Source organism: Kogia breviceps, chromosome 2 (assembly GCF_026419965.1).
Source record: "Kogia breviceps isolate mKogBre1 chromosome 2, mKogBre1 haplotype 1, whole genome shotgun sequence".
In the NCBI taxonomy this organism is placed as follows: Eukaryota; Metazoa; Chordata; class Mammalia; order Artiodactyla; family Physeteridae; genus Kogia; species Kogia breviceps.
The window spans coordinates 995,008-1,011,872 of NC_081311.1; the positions used below are offsets into that span (position 1 = coordinate 995,008).

The window sequence follows — 16,865 nt, forward strand, 5'->3', positions numbered from 1 at the left end:
GCGACGCTGGCCGCGAGCGCCCGCGGAGAGGACCTGAGAGCCGGCGCCTGGAGAACTGCCCCGGCCCCGGCTCCAGGGAGCCCCTCCTCTCCAGCCGGGGGTCCACCCGGGGCGCCTGCCCCTCCCGGCTCCAGGGTGACTTCCCCTCTCCTCGCCCCGTCCCCCAGTCCCTGCCCGTGTCCCCGGGTTCCCCGCCTCCGGGTCTGGCGCCCGGGTGGCCACCCGGGCACTGCGGGGAGGAAGTCCCGGCGGCGCGAGCAGGAAGCCCAGCGGGGCCGGGCCGCGGAGACGCGGGGCGCCGAGGGGACACTGGCGGGCCCGCCGCAGCGGCGCAGTCTCCACCTCGCTGCCTGGGAGGGGGCACTTGACGACCCCCCTTGTGCTTGGCGCCTCGCTGGGTGACGAGAGGGCGCGCATTCGACTCCGGGCTACCCGCAGCGGGGTTAGGGAGGGTGATCAGTGCACAAGTCTAGGTCGCGTGACCCCGGGGAGCCGGGGAAACGATGGGTTGCGTGCGACCCCTGGTGCGGCCGGAGGGGCCAGGGCGCCACGCGGCCAGTTCACAATGGAAAGGATTGCCTTCCCCGAGCGAGACTGGGGCTCCCCGGCGCACGTAGCCGGGCCGATGATGGGGGGAGTGGGAGGTGGAGGGGACAAGCGGACGCCGGACCCCCGCCCGGGCCCCGCTCCCACACGCCTTCAGCCCAGTACCAGCTCTCGACTTTCCCGAGCACTCGCGCGTCCCGCACGCGGCTTGGGACCCCGCGGGCCGCCCCCAGGGCCCAGCCTGTTGCAGTGACCTTGCCCCGAGCGCGGCCCAGCCCGGTCCCCTGAGCCGGGCTCGCTGCGCGCGGCTGGGCACCGGAGACCAGCAGGCGGTCGGTTGTCCTGACGACCCGTCCGCCGCCGCCGCCCGGCCCCGCCCCTCCGAGCCGTCCAGGGCCCGCCCGGCTCGGACCTGCGCCGGGGCCGCCACCCCCGGCGCCACCGCGGACAGTGGGGCCGCCGCGGCGCCTCTCGGCCTCGCCCTCCGGCGGCCGCGCGGCGCGGGGAACCGGCTGAGAGGAGCCCAGGCGGAGCCAGGCGCCCGCGGAGACCTCGCAGGGCTCCACCGCCCAGCACTGTACGAGGCTGGGGATCAAGGCCCCATGAGCCCGAGTCCGGCCCCAAGCAGCCCCCGGGGAGGCCTGAGAGCAGAGTGAGCGCCTGTCCCCTGCAAGGCCTGGGTTCCAGCAGACACCCGACCTCCCCTGCGGAGGAGGGGCACCAGGAGGCCTCGGGCACCTGACCCCCCTCCAGGGTCAGCCCAGCCGCCCCCTCCCTGTGACTGCCGGACCCCAGGTGCTGTCTGCACCCCGGGCCTCCTCTCTCCAGAGCTGGGCGGGGCTGACTTTGGAACAGAAAGGCCAGGCAACAGGGACCCCTGCAGCACTGGGAGGGGGACTGGCCAGAGGCTGCCCATCCGCTCAGCACAGGCGCCAGCGTGCCGGAGATGCCTGCTGGGCGTCGCCCTTCCTGGGCACTGGGGACACACGGCACCGGGGAGCGGGGATTCGGGTCAGCTCGGAGCGGGTGGGGGCACTACGCGCGGGCCGTGTCAGTGTGCACGGGGGACCGTGTGCAGACTGGGGTGTCCAGAAGGAGGGCCCGGGGCGGCGATGCTTGGGCCAGCAGGCATCCACCAGAGGGAGAAGGGGCCCCACGAGGCCGCTTGGGCAGCACAAGTCTGGCGGCTTGTTGGCGGGGCTGGAGAGGTGGGTGTGGGGGTGCACAGAAGGGGGTCCTCCGAAAGGTGCCGGGGTGGAGGCGAGGAAGGGGGCTTCCGGGGAACTCCCAGGTATCTGCAGAGGAGCAGCTTGCTGGCAGGCGGGCAGATACACCTGAGGACACGCTGGGCTTGCGGGGGCGGGGATGCAGCGGCGGGTGTGTGCTGTGGGCGGGGTTGGGGCCCTGAGGACCACCCTGCAGCTCCCACGGTGGGGGCTGAGAGGGGAGAGCGCTGTAGGGAGAAGGGCGGCCGCCCTGCTTTCTCTCAGCCTGGGCCCCAACCTGCCCTGTGCCTGGTACTTTTTAAGTGAGCATGGAAGCCATTTTTAAAGCCCTTTCTCCAGGAGGGAGGGTATTGAAAGAAGAGTCAGCTGACCGGAGATTGATTTGCATCTCAAAGGGTGTCTGTTCAGGACCTCACCGGGCAGACCTGCCCACTCCCAGCCCAGCCCCACCCACTTGCTCCCTGCGGGCTTCCCCGCCTCCTTTTGGTTTCTGGAAGGCCCGGGGAACTTCCAGACACCAGACTAAAATGCAGATTCCTTCAGAGGGGCCTAATCAGCCCAGGGATCCTGGGTCCTGACCCCCACATGCCACCTCCTCCTTCCTGAGCCGGTGTCCCCTCCTCCAGGCCCCCTCCGGGGCCAGCCCTGTGTGGGCGGGTCAGCGAGGGAACTGCCACAGACAGGTAGGGCCCCAGCAGCTGCCCACTGAGAGCTGCCCCCGACTGAGGGAAAACTGGGCCAGGAGCCTCTCCCTAGGTCTCTGGACTTTGGCCCTAAAGCCTTCGTCGTTCCCTGGCTGCAGGCACACAGCCGCTGCGGGGCCTGCCCGGTACCCGGCCCTTGGCCTGGCCAGCCCGGGGTGCTGGCAGAGTGACCGGGCTGCCTAGTCTGGCCAGACGGGCACGGTGGTGGCAGGCAGGGGCACGGGAGACCGTCCAGCGCCTCACTAGGGTGGGGTCGGGTGACCACGAGCTGGCAGGAGGGCAGCAGAGGTGCTCCGGGCAGTGGCTGCCCCTGGAGGTCCTGTGCTGGTTCTTGGAGGAGCCCTAGGATTCACCCCACTGCAGCCTGGCCCCTCACTCCCTGACTCCCTGCCGGTCCCCCAGCCTCTCAGGGTGACCCGTCCACACCCCAGCTCAGCGTCCATCCTACTGCCCTCACCCACGGGAGAGCCTGTGAGCCCTGCCTGGCACCGCGGGACATACTTTCGCCTTTGTCATCCTCTGTCTCTCCCACGAGGTGGGAGACTCCCAGAGGCCTCCCTGTGACCGGAAGGAACGTTGTCACCGTCACCAGCCTGTTCTGGGTTTGCCTGGCCAGGTGGCTGGTGTCCTCCCCCCACCCCCTCCCCGGGCCTGCTCCACTTCCTTTACTGGAGCTCCCCTCTGCGGCCTGGCAGGGGGGCCTCTTGCAGCTCAGGCCAGCTCTCCCAAAGCCAGGTGCTTCTGAGGTGGAACCGACAGTGCCTGGTCACAGGGGAACCGCAGGCCAGAGCTGTGGGTCAGAAACCACCGTCTTTCCAGAACCAGTGCCCAGAGCACGCAAGGATGTGAGAGCCGGGGTGGGCCCTGCTGCTTGGCCCAGGCCACCTCACGGCGCATCTCGGGCCCGGCCGTTGCTGGGAGGGAGAAGAGTCGGGCCTGGATGAGGGCGCTGATTTCACTGAAGCACCGGGTAATGAGTCTGTAAGAATTTGCTGCTCTCACCCTCCCCCCCCGTTGCCACTGTCATGGTGACATCATCACCACCGTCACCATCATCATCATCACCACCATCACCGTCATCACCACCGTCACCATCATCACCATCATCACCATCATCACCATCATCACCACCATCACCACCATCATCACCATCATCACCACCATCACCATCATCATCACCACCAACATCACCATCACCACCACCATCACCACCAGCACAGTTCTCCCCTGTAGCTGGGCCATCTTCCGTGCAGCGTCTGTCCCCCACTGGTATTGAGCCTGGGCCAGTGGAGATGCTGAACGGCCCTGGTAGGGGGTCTGGTGCCTCCTAGAGGGCTTTCCCATAACTCCACCCGCCCCGTAACCTGTGCCCTCCTGTGTCCTTGCCCAAGTGCCAGCTGAGGCCTGGAGGATTCAGTGCCCCAGGTCCCCCTGACCCTAACCCAGCCCAGGGCTGGGGGGCTCAGGGCTGGGGGTGGGGCAGCTCTTTACCCCCAGGGTTTGGAAAGGCCCAGAGTCGCTTCCGACTTGCTTGCCGCCTCCCCCCCCCGGCCCCGGGAAGAAATGGAGGCTGATGGTTGTAGGCTGGGGCGGGAGCTTCTCCTCTGAACACTGCTCTCCTTGTGCCTCAGGCTGCCAGGAGCCCACCATCAGCCGTCCTTGACCCAAAGAGAGCACCGCACTGGGACGTGCAGGCTGGAAACACGTGGCAACACGCAGCCCTGAGCCCCGCGAGGTCTGCTCCTTCCCTCCTGAGCATCGGGCTCCCTGCCCCATGGCAATGGCACAGACACCAAGGGGGCAGAGGGGGTGACGCACTGCCCGTGCCTGAGGACACACCGCTACCCCCCTTCAGCCCAGCAAGAAGGCCCCCCACCCCCGCCAACAGGCAAGGCATCCCCGGGCCAGGACGTGTGTCCATGTGGGGTCCGCACCCCACCTCAGGACCACCTGCGGTCACCTGGGACTCCACCTCCACCCACAGGGCCCAGGGCCCATGTCCCAGCCACACCTCTGCGCTACATCCTTCTGAGACATGGACAGGCCATAGGGGTCACTCCCCTGGGCTGGCTGGTGGCTGGTGCGTGGGGATCGGATGGTGCAGCCATGGGCTTGACCGTCCACAGGCAGCTTGTGGGAAGGGACGGGGCCGCAGCCACTGACGGGGCCGGACCCTCGTGTCCTGATACTCGTTTTGGGCCCAGGACTCAGGAATCCAAGCTCATGGACCAGGTACCAGTCGGGACGCAGGGGTCTGGTGGGAGCGGGAGGCCGCCCTGTGGGGCTGTGGCCGCACCCCAGCCGGCGGCAGGTCACAGGCTGGGCCCTGTGCGGCTGTGTGCCCAGGCTGCGTCCTGGCCAAGGCGCCACCTGCAGGCGAACGAGGCTCACAGCACGAGGCCGCTGGGCTGCTGACTCCCAGAAGGTCCTGGGTAGGGCGCCCACTGTTACTGCCTGCGGTCGCCACGTCTCCAGGCCAGCCCCCGCCCTCGCAGCACAGGCCCTGCCACCCAGGGTTTCGGCCTTTACCTGGGGGGGGGGGGTCGGCTCTTCTTCCCCCCCCCCCCCAAGGCTGTCTGGCAGGAGAGAGGTCCCAGGAACACCCATGTGGGCAGTCAGGCACGGCAGGGTGACTTAGCGGATAAGGAAGGAGAGGACAAAGCAGGCGAGGGGAGACGGAGTGGAGACAGGTGACCCGTGACGGGGACGGAGGCCGTCCCCCACCCGGACACCCCAACTGCACCCAGGACAGAGCAGGCCCCCACCCCACATACTCTGAATCCACTGGGGGAGCAGGGCCACCCCCCGCCAGCAGCCCAAGCACCTTCCGAGCAGGGGTGCAGGTGGGTCCCCCGAGCAAACTCAGAACAAGTGCGGTGAGCGATCGAGCCAGAATCGGGTCGTGTAGAATGAGGACGTCGCCCAACAGCCTGTCTGCGGGAGCAGCAGTGAATAAACAAACAGATGAACGGCGTGAGGAGGGGAAGGGGGTCCGAGGGAGGTGGCCTCCGCCCTGGGCTCCCACCCTCAGACGGGGGCTGACCTCCAGGGACAGCGGGCTCTGGGTTCCCCAGGACCCCCCTGCGAGAAATCGGTGTTGGGGACACCAGGCTGGGATCTGGGGGCCTGGTCCAACCCTGCCTCTCTCCAACCAGGAGGCCCAGAGGAGCTGAGAAGGCTGCCGGAGCCCACACCCGAGGCCGGGAAGCGCCGGGAAGTGCGGCGGGGGCGGCGGCAGCTGGTGCAGGAGGGCCTGGACCCAGAGCACTGGCCCCAAAGGTGTGGGTCCCGACCTGACCCTGTCTCAGGGGGCCGGCATCCCGGAAGACTGACCAACTCAGTGAGCCCGGGCCAGCGAGGCACCGGAGGAGGGGCCCGGGCCCAGTGCCCTCCACCGGACTTTCAGAGCTGGAAAGCGAACACTCTCCCAGCGGAATTTCCGTCAGTGAGCTGAAGGGGAGGACACAGTCACGCTGAGATGCAGAGAATAAACGTGGAAGATATTTCAGGAAGAAACGTCTCTAAGCAGCGAGCATAAAGAAGGAAATATCAGCTGGGGACAGAGTCAGGAGAGCTGACCAATGAGCAGTAAGGGCTTCAGAGACAGAAGGGGACAGGAGAAGGGGGGCAAGGCTTCCGGGAAGAGAAGCAAACGCCGGTCTTGATCTGGGGAGACCGGCGCCCGCCAGGCCGGGCGGGGGTCCCTGGCTTCCGGACAGGGCTGGTGATGGGGCCCCCTATGAAGACGGACAGACGCAGGACCCGTGGACACGGGCTCTGCCTCTGGAGAGTGGAGGCTGGAAGTCCGCTCGGCGCACCGGTATCCACTCTGGAGGCGGCCCCCACGGCCACCGCCCGCCCAGGGCAGAGGACGGGCCCGGAGGGGACGCGACCACCTTCCCCACATGAGCAGAGCAGGTGTGAGGCCGGGAGAACCCATCAACTGGAAACCCGAACAGAGACCTCGAGGCAAAGCAGAAACAACACAGAGCCACAGGGCGCCTCTGGACATCTGGGCGGCTATGTGGATGTCAGCCCAGCTGGGGACATGGCACTGACACGCCACGTAGAGGCCCCCTCGCACCGGCCCCTCCTGGGGGGACACCCACAGGAGCAGAGAAAGGAGCACGGGGTCTCGGCACAGCCGAGGGGCGGGTGGCGCGGCCCGTTGCTCCGTGAGTTCGGGCGGCCCTGTGATTGAGTCCACGCAGGACACACGGAGGAAGCTTGCTGTTCGCGGCCTGAGCCTCGGCGAGGCCTGGGGACCGCCGCTCTGCACCTGCCGGGCCCCGGGCAGCCGTGGGAGGGGGCGGGGCACCTGCCACAGAGGCCACGCGGAGGTACCGCAGCCAGTGGAGGGCACAGACCACAGCATGGAGAGAACCAGCCCACAGAGCCCCCGGCAGCCCAAGCCAAGAGCAAGCACACACGCCTGCTATTCAACAGACCGCGAGCCGGCCCTGTGCTGCTGGCGGCCTCTGTGATCTCTGCCTTGGGGTCTCCCAGCTGCCGCGTGAGCAGACCCCCTGGTCCCACCCGGAAGTCAAACTCCCCTCATTCCAACCTTTTAGAAACATCACTCTGCTCTAAGAATGCTACTTAGAGCATTCTTGTATGGGTAAATGTCAAAGATTGTTACTTTGTGTATTTTTTTAAAAAGACAACAGAACAATTCAGTATTAGCAAGTTCAACGGAATGGCTGATCCACTTGATTTTATTCCTTCCATCTTTATATTTGTTTGTTTTGCTGGTTTGCTATTCACTCCATTTTTCACCCTGTTCATCTGAAGTTCCCTGTACTCTGCATTCTGTTAGGAGTTACAATCCTTTTACCTTCTCTGTTAATTTTGGAAAATTAGATGTGTATTTTCCTCCCTGCATTCCCTGACCCTGCATGTTTCCTTCCCTTCCCTCTCCGCTGCCCTGGGTAAAATTTTAAAAATAATTAAAAAAATTTTTTTAATTTGCTTACTTTATCAGAGAACAGCCAAGGAAGAATAAAAGAACAAAAACATAAGACTCATAAAACAAATAGCAAGATGGGAGACTTAAAATCAACCATATGAGTGTAAGGGGACTAAACCCTCTAATTAAAAGACAAAGATTGTCAGGCTAGAGAAAGGAAGACCCAAGTATATGATATTTACATAAGACGTACTTTACACATAAAAACACAGAAAGATTGAAGTAAAAGGACGGAAGACGTATTGGTAAACGCTAACCGGGACAGTGCTGGTTTGCCTATATTAACATCAGACAAAATAGACCTTAAAGGCAAGAAGTATGGAACGAGAGATAAAGAGAAATATTTCCTATTGATAGAAAGGTTAATTCAGCAGGAAGACACAATAATCCTAAATGTGTAGGCATCTAATAACATAGTTCGGAACCGCACACAGCAGCAGCTGACACAACTAAAGGGAGACGTACGTGAGGCCACAACCGTGGTTGGCAGCGGTATATGCGGCTGACGGGACAAGGGGAACCGACCTGGAGGATGCAGGCGATCTGAGCAGCGCCGTCAGTCAGCCTGCCTGGACACACGGCGCTACATCCAGCGTAGATTCTTGTCAAGTCACACGGAACATTTCCCAGAGGAGGCCGTAGGGCAGCCATGAAGCAGGTCTTCACACATTTCCCAGGACTGGACTCGCAGGGAACCAGGCCCCCAGCCCAGTGAGCCTTCAGACAGCACAGCCCTACTGAACCAGAAACGCCAGCGGAGCCACTCCCAATCCTGACCCTCAGAAGCTGGGAGAGACAGCAAATATTTATTATTATTACACAATGTTAATATAATAATACATAATAGAATTATTTATAATTCTTTATTGTTATTTATCTACTTCTCCAGCTGCTTTGATCTAGAGTAACTTGTTAATGCAGCAACAGGTAACTAACACATCTTCTAGCTTCTCGAGCTGGGAGCCCAGGGTATGGATTTTAAATATTTCTTCCTTTGTGACATATGCACTTGAAAGCGGTGAAGTTCCCTCTAAGCACTGATTAAACGCAAAGAAAACAGAAAAGAAGGGGAAGAACAGGAATCGATGGTACAGAAAACACAACAGAAACTCGACAAAGCCAACCGTGGTTGTCCGAAAAGATTAACGAAAGTGACGAATCCCTAGCAAGATTAAGGAAAACGGAGCAATATCAGTAATGAGAAAGGGGACATTGTTACAGGTCCTAAGTGACTGAGAAAATATGAGGATATTATGAAGAAGTTTCTGCTGATAAACCTGACAACTTGGATGAAATGGAAAAACTCATCGAAAAACATGTCTACCAAAGAAGTTGACACAAAAAGAAATAGAAAGTCTGAATTATCCTACATCAGTTCAAGAAATCGAATCAAAGGTCTTTTCAAGATCAAGCCCTTATTTCACATCTGATCAGACGTTCGGCACAGGAGACTTGAGTCGGGCCGACTCTGGGTGAGAGCCCAGGGGCCTGGGACGGGGCCTGGCAGTGCTGCAGGGCCAGGGCAGGGGCAGTGCCCAGGGAGGGGGAGCGCACCGCCAGGTGGGAGGAGGGCACTCCTGACCCCCCAGCAAAGATGGCCCCACGGGACCTGGGACCGCACTGCATGCAGTCAGTCATGAACGCTTGACCCCCGCCGTGAGCACGGTCGGGGGGCACAGGTGCCGACACCACGTTCTGCCGGCCAACGGGCTGCAAACGGACGCCACGTGGCGGGCACCGTATTCTCCTCTTAATGCAGCTCAGACCTCCTGCAGCCTCAGAACAGGCAGCGCAGGTGGGGACCCGTAAACCTCACGCCCGACACAGGGGCGACCCTGAGCTGCCGGCCTGTTTTCCAGGTGAGAAGATGCCCGGTCTGTACCAGTGATACTCTGTCATTAGCATCTGTAAACTTTTTTAGGTTCTTAATAGTTCGTGTTAAAAAATATATTCTGGGGCTTCCCCGGTGGCGCAGTGGTTGAGAGCCCACATCGGTTGAGAGCCGATGCAGGGGATGCGGGTTCGTGCCCCGGTCCGGGAGGATTCCACGTGCCGCGGAGCGGCTGGGCCCGTGAGCCGTGGCCGCTGAGCCTGCGCGTCCGGAGCCTGTGCTCTGCAACGGGAGGGGCCGCAACAGTGAGAGGCCCGCGTACTGGAAAAAAAAAATATATATATATATATCTATATATATAGATATAGATATATATCTATATCTCTCTCTCTATATATATATATATATTCTGAGGCTGCAACAAAGTCGGGCCAAGCGAAAGGCTTCCAGGGGGAGCTGTACATTGATGGTTTCTGTTCAAGGTTGACCTCAGTTTCAGTTTCATTCCTTCATCCTGCAGGCCTCCTGGCCTTGGGGAGAAAGGAAGGGTCGGGTTAGCCTGGTCACAGGGCTGGGGATGGCGCTGGGTGACGGCTGGTATCTGTCCCCTGGGCCCAGAGCCGCCCTCCCGAGGGGGAGCCCCCCTCGCGTGCCTCACCCCGATCTGTCAGCTGGGCCAGAAAACGGTGAGATGGAGAATGAAGGGGACCCGGTGGCCAGAGCAAAAGTAGCGGGCCCTCCTGCCACTCTGAGGGCAGCTGCGTCTCTGCGCGGGGTCTCCCTTCCTCCCCATCCCCCGGGGGGGCCGTGTCCTCCGCATTCCCCTCCGTCCCCTCTCCGCCCCCGCAGCTCTGTCTCCCTGGGGCATAACCTGGAACCCCACCTCCAGCCCAGGCACCCCCGAGACCCCTACACCGCCTCATCCCCTAAGTTCTCCCACAGTCTTGGGTTAAACCAACATCCAGAGCTTGTGTCGTGAGGCCCGCGGAAACCTCTGCTGCTTGTCCGCTAAGCACCCACTGCTTCCGGCTTCCTTCCTGCAGAGATGTGTGCTCTTTGTGAGCTGACTGCTCCTTTAAAAACATCCACTTAGTTCTCCACGCCCGTCCTGTCCTGGGGTCATCCGAGCAGTACAAGTCCTCGATATCCTCCCCTGATCTGAGGATCAGGCCCTGGACTCGTCTGGCTCCCCTGCAGACCCTCGGGCCGGGCTCCTCCTCCGGGGTCTCTTCCCCGTCTTGGGAGGACACGCCCGCTCTTCCAGCTCCAGAGGGAAGGGAAGGGACATCCCCGGGGCCCCACGTGGCGCCTGGCCCAGCCTCTGCATGTGCCCTGTCCCTCCCTGGGGGCTCCAGGACCTCAGAGCCTGTCTGCGATGGTCTGGGCCCGTGGCCGCCTGGCAGCCTGGAAACAGCCTGTTTCCTGAACCTCCCTGGGTTTTCCCGTGAGTTTCTAGAGCATCTCGGAGGTCAGGCCTCTCCGGTCGACCCTAGGGTCTGACTCATCTCTGCTTTCCATCCCTCCTTCTGTCTTTGTTCTACTTCTTGGGGGATTTGCTCGACTTCATCTGTTGATTTAGGCTTTTTAATTTTTAGGAATTTGGGCTGTACTTTTCACTTAACTCTGAGTTCTCAGCTACCTGAGTGCCCACTTTTGTAACAGCTTGTTTCCATCACTTCCCAGAGGACTTCAGTTCGTCTGCACCTTTCCAGACGGCCCTTTTGGTCCCTCCCCGAGTGCCCAGCGCCCCGGCTCCCACCCACGCAAGGAGTAGGTGCTGAAACGCCGTACCCACTGGGCTGCGGCCCTGCTGGTCAGTCAGGACGGGGGCAGGGGGGCCCACGAGCCAGGGTTCTGAGGGCATCTGTCTCCGCCCGTCTTCTTCAGAGGCCCCTTCCCGCTCTCAACGTGGGGGGAGCAGGCGCCCGGCCTCATCCTCACGGCTCTCGCGCTCAGGAAGGCATCGCGTGGCACCTCCTTCTGCGGGGTGCCTCCTCGCTCAACCTCTTGAGAGTCCAGCCCCCACGCGTCCTGCTGGGTGGGCAGGGGAGCTGAGCGGGGTGGTGAGGGCGCTGCGGACCTTCCACCCTCAGCCTCTCCAGTGCTCAGTCTGTGGGCCCCGTGGCACCAGCCATCTCGCTTCCTGCCAGCCTCCCTCTCAGAGGCCCTCGTGCCACACCAGTAGGTGGCTTTCTTCCTCCAGAACCAAGCTGGCCTGTGAATGGTTAGGTTACAGGCTCAGCGGCTGGAACAAAGGCCCAGATGGGGGGGCTGAACCAGGTGCGGCGGTTTATCGAGGGCGGCTGTCAGCGTGGGCACGTTACTCTGCCCCTCACTCCACACTCTCAACCTCAGGGTCTGGGATGGCTGCCCCAGCTCCCACTATCGCCTGTGCATTCCAGCAGGGGTAGGGGAGGACAAGCTCAGGAAGTGCATACACACGTCTATGTCTATTCCTGTCCTGTTGGCCAGATCGTAGTCATAGGTCGTTGCACACGCTGCAAGGGGTGTTGGGAAACGTGGCCTCTAGCGGGCGGCCCGTGCTCTGTTCGTGATTATGGGAGGAGCTGGCCTCTCCTCTCCCTTTCCTTTGTGCTGAGGAGCTGCATCACTTTGCTCCTCTCCTGTTGTCCGGTGGGGCCGCAGGGCGGACTGGAGACTAACCCATGAGAAAAGGGGCCACGCGCACCCGGAGGGAGAGCCTGCCGGGCATCAGCTGGCCCTCTCACCAGACGCAGACATCCTGGCCTTCCAACCTGATGCGAGATCCTGGCCGAGGGGCCCACCTCCTCCCACCGGTGGTGCATCACACGCTGTCGAGACTGTCTTGCGAACCGTGTGCGTGGCTCTCGGGTACCCACACTTCACACGGGACTATATTTCTGTAGTTTTCACCCCCCACCAGAGGGGACATTTGCTACAACTGATGAGCCCAGGCTGACATATCACCACCCGGTCCATAGTTGACAGCACGGTTCACTCCTGGTATTGTTGTACATTCTGTGGGTTTGCGCAAAAGTGTAACGACACGTCTCCGTCCTCACAGTGTAGTCTCACTGCCCTAAGCGTCCTCTGTGCTCCACCCGTTCATCCCTACCCCCCTGCAACCCCTGGCAACCCCTGGTCTCTTTACTGTCTCCAAAGTTCTGCCTTTCCCAGAATGTCACAGAGTTGGAATCATACAGCAGAGGCAGCCTCTTCAGATTGGCTTCTTTCACTTTGTAATAAGCATTTAAAGTTCTTCCCTGTCTTTTGTGGCCTCTTAGCTCGTTTCTTTGTACGCTGAGTAATATTCCAGTGCCTGGATGGACCACAGTTCATTAACCCGTTCACCTATGGAAGGACATCTTGGTTGCTTCCAGGTTTGGGCAGTTATGAATAAAGCTGCTACAAACATTTGTGCGCAGGTTTCTGTGTGGATGTATGTTTTCCACTCCTGTGGGTAAACACCAAGGAACACAACTGCTGGACTGTATGATAAGAGTATACTTAGTTTTGTAAGAAACCGCCACACTGTCTCCAAGGTGGCTGCACTGCTCTGTGTTCCCACTGGTGGTGAAGTATTTTGTTCAGCATTTTTTCATAAGCATATTTAACAGCTATATATCTTCTCTGGCAAGCTGTCTGTTCAGATCTGTGGCCCTTTATTTAATTGGGTTGTCTGCTTTCTTATTGTTGACTCTTTAAGAGTTCTTTGCATATTTTGGACAACAGTGCTTTATCAGATATGTCTTTCACAACTATTTTCTCCAAGTCTGTGTCTGTCTTATTCTTGACAGTGTCCTGCACAGAACAGAATTTTAAAATTTTAATGAAGTCCAACTTACCAATTTTTTCTTTCACGCCTTGATGTTCTATGTAAAAAGGCGTCACCAACTCAAGGTAATCTAGGTTTTCTCCTATGTTGTCTTCTAGGAGCTTTATATTTTTGCATTTTACATTTAGGTCTGTGACCCATTTTTTACAGCTTTATTGAGGTATAATTTATATACAAAAACTGTACATATTCAATGTACACAGTCTGGTAAGAGTGATCCACTTTTAGTTAATATTTGTGAAGAATATAAAGTCTGTGTCTAGATTCATTTTTCTGCATGTGGATGTCCGGGTGGACCAGCACCAGCTGTTGAAAAACACTCTCTTTGCTCTGTTTTATTACCTTTGCTCATGTGTCAAAAGATCAGTTGACTGTATTTGTGTGGGTCCATTTCTGGGCTCTCTCTTCTGTGCCATTGATCTATTTGTCTCTTCTTTCACCAACACCACACTGTCCTGATTACTGTAACTTTATAGAAAGTCTTGAAGTCGAGTAGTGTCAGTCCTCCGACTTTGTTCTTCTTCTTCAATATCGTGTTGGCTATTCTGGGTCTTTTGCCTCTCCATATAAACTTTAGAATCAGTTTGTCAATATCCACAAAATAACTTGCTGGGATTTTGACTGGGATTAAGTTGAGTCTATGGAACAAGTTGGGAAGCACTGACATCTTGACAATACTGAGTCTTCCTATCCATGAACATGGACCATCTCTCCATTTATTTATTCTTCTTTAGTTTCCTTCATCAGAGTTTTGTAGTTTTCCTCATATAGATTTTGTGTACATTTTGTTAGATTTATACCTAGCACCATTTTCTGGGTGCTAATATAAATGGTATTGTGTTTTTAATTTCAAATTCCACTTGTTCATTGCTGGTATATGGTAAGCAATGGACATTTATATATTAACCTTGTATCCTGCAACCTTTTTATAATTGTTTACTAGTTCCAGGAATTTTTTGGGTCAATTCTTTGGGATTTTCTACACAGACAATCATGCCACCTAAGAACAAAGATGCTGAGGAAAAACAGTGAGAGGGGACACCCCTGCCTTGTTACTGACCTTGGGGGAAAGCATCTAGTTTCTCACCATTAAGTATATGATGTTAGTGTAGAGTCTCTGTGGATGTCCTTTAACAAGCTGAGGAAGCTCCCCTCTATTCCCAGTTTGCTGAGAGTTTTTATCATGAATGGGTGTTAGATTTTGTCAAATGCTTTTTTTTTTTTTTTGCATCTACTGGTACAGTCATATGATTTTTCTTCTCTAGCCTGTGGATGTGATGCATCATGTAAACTGACTTTCAGATGCTGAACCAGCCTTGCATGTCTGGGATACATTCTACTCGGTCGTTCGTAATTCTTTTTATACATTGTTGGATTTGACCTGCTCATATTTTGTTGAGGGTTTTTGCATCTTTGTTCATGAGAGAGACTGCTCTGTAGTTTTCCTTTCATGTGACGCCCTTGCTTTTGGTACTGGGGCGATGCTGGCTTCATAGAGCGAGTTACAAAGTATTCCCCCTGCTTCTAGCCTCTGGAAGGGAGTTGATACAATTTCTTCCTTAAATGTTTGGTAGACTTCACCAGTGAACCCACTGGAAAACTTATTAATTACTGATTCAATTTCATTAATATGTATAAGTCTATTCAGATTGTTTCTTCTCCTGTTGAGTTTTGGCTGATGGTGTCTTTCAAGGAATTGACTCATTTCATATTTGAAATCTGTGAGCATAGAGTTGTTCCCAACACCAAACAGACTTTTGAGTCTCTAATCTGAAGCAGTGCGATGAGACACAGCTGTTCAGAAGCCCTAAGAGGTAGGGTTTGGGGTGTCCAAGAATGAGGTTACTCCCGTCAATGATAGATTTGGAGAGAATAAAGGTTCCTCTGAAGGCAGCGCTGGGAAGGAAAAGAGTCTGAGAAGAGGGGCAGAGTCTGAGCAGGGTGGGGTCTTACGAAGCGCCCCAGCCCCTGCCTGTGTTCCTTCCCTCCCCCTCATCCCTGTGGGCCCCAAGAGAGGGGACAATAGTGACAGAGCCCTCGGCGGGCGGTGGGGACGATGCTGCTGGCCCTGGGGCAGCAGACCCGGGAGAGGGGCTCCCGGCCAGCGCGCCGGGGTGAGACACGTGGCTCGGAACAGGCCCACGAGCTGGGGCCTGAGCGCCGGGAGGACAGGCAGGTGTTCCTGCGGCTGGGAGAGCGAGCGCCCGCGGGCAGCGGGGGCAGCCGATGGGGATGCCCGGAGGCCTGGGTGCTCGCGGGGAGGGCGGGGATGGGCTGACTGGGCGCTGGGCGGGCAGGAAGGTGTCTCCTCCATCTCTGCGTCACTCGCGGAACGGCGGACACTCCAGACACGCGGTAGGTGCTTATCTACGTCTGCGGGATGGACGGATGGACGGACTGATGCTGGTGGCAACCTTCCTGCCACACAGACGTGGGCGTGTCGGGAGGACCGCAGCTGCGGGTCGGTCCGGTGCTGCCGGCGCCCGGGGGCGCACGCTCGCGGGAACGTCTCCTTATCCTCTGGCCACCCGTGACGCTGGGAAGACTCCACACGCTTCGAGAACGTGCGGTTCCCTTCGAGTTGTCATCAAAGCACTTACTCTCAAGTCGAGCCGACAAATACTTACACTTTCCAAGTGCTGCGTGGCCCTCCCTACCCCCTCGAGAGGCGCGGACCCTCGGAGTCTGCTTCTTTGCTCCCGCAGTTGCTGGGTGTGCTGTTTCAGCTTTTCCTCTAAATTCTCCTCTCGCAGGGCACCGGGGAAACAAAGGGCAATGAGGAAAGGACTCTATCCGAACAGGGAGGGAGGATTTTCCCTTTCTCCTCTGGCCAAAACAGCAGTCCTGGGGCTGCTCGGCCAGCCCCCCGCTCGGGCACCGGCCCACAGACGGACAGGCTGCCTTTCCCGCCCCCTCCTGCACTCACAGCTGCTAGGCCAGCTCACATAAGATGTTGCACACCGAGGACACCGCAGGCCGTGCGCGCGAAGGAGAAGGTGTGTCTTTGTTTTCATATGAAACACACAGTTTTAATAAACCCTCAAAGAGAGGAACAGAGCACGGCATCAAGTAGGATTTTAGACACGTCTGCTCAGTACGGCCCAGAGCCCTCCCGCGGGACGTCGGCGCACAGTGGTAAGGGTGGCAGAGCCTGGTGGGTGTCTGGCCGGGCCTCCCGAGACCCCGCCCCACCAGCACAGCGGCCTCCTGAGCCCCGCGGGACAGACGCTGGGTGAAGGGCCTGCCCGCCCAGCATCTCAGAGCCCAGCTCTCAGGAAATGCTGCCCACGGCGCAGGGGCGTCCGTGTAGATGTCGTCCGCTGCGGCTTGCTGAGGGCCCACGGGGGCGACGGAGGTTCCCCGGAGGACAGGAGAGCACATCCCGACCCACGTGGCTGCGTTAGCCCCAGGCGCAGACCTGCCACGTTTCCCCGATTTCCAGGGGTGAGGAGGGAGGAATGAGCCCGCTACCGTCCACAGGTCACAGCATGATGACCTTCCCCCAGGCCCTCAGACCAGAGCTGGTGCCCGTGGTGGGAGCAGTGCCAGGGCCCAGGGCAGGCGGGTCCCCCCACCCCGAGCCCCCCGGTTCACTTCAGCTCTGGCCTCTGAGCCCGTGGCGGTGCCTCCCCGCGGTGGGCCTGGTGCAGACGGGGGCGGCGGGAAGGCGGGGAGGGCAGCGCGGAGCCCCTTCGGTCATTCCCGGTGCAGACTCTGGGTCGGCAGGGGGCCGAGGGCAGTGTCAGCACAGGAGGAGCCTAAGCAGCCGCGGTCC

At 58.9% G+C, this 16,865-nt stretch overlaps 2 long non-coding RNA genes across 2 annotated transcripts; one reads left to right on the top strand and one right to left on the bottom strand.

Annotated features, from left to right (window-relative positions):
* The first annotated feature begins 1,958 nt into the window (after positions 1–1,958).
* Positions 1,959–5,706, top strand: LOC136793445 (uncharacterized). The gene is made up of 3 exons (XR_010838717.1): positions 1,959–3,446; positions 4,108–4,708; positions 5,632–5,706. It is a non-coding gene; the product is annotated as an uncharacterized lncRNA (long non-coding RNA).
* Positions 5,707–7,594: 1,888 nt separating this feature from the next.
* LOC136793446 (uncharacterized) lies at positions 7,595–15,842 on the bottom strand. Its single transcript, XR_010838722.1, has 2 exons — positions 15,718–15,842; positions 7,595–8,228 (listed from the first exon to the last, which is right to left on the bottom strand). It is a non-coding gene; the product is annotated as an uncharacterized lncRNA (long non-coding RNA).
* Between the last annotated feature and the right edge of the window lie 1,023 nt (positions 15,843–16,865).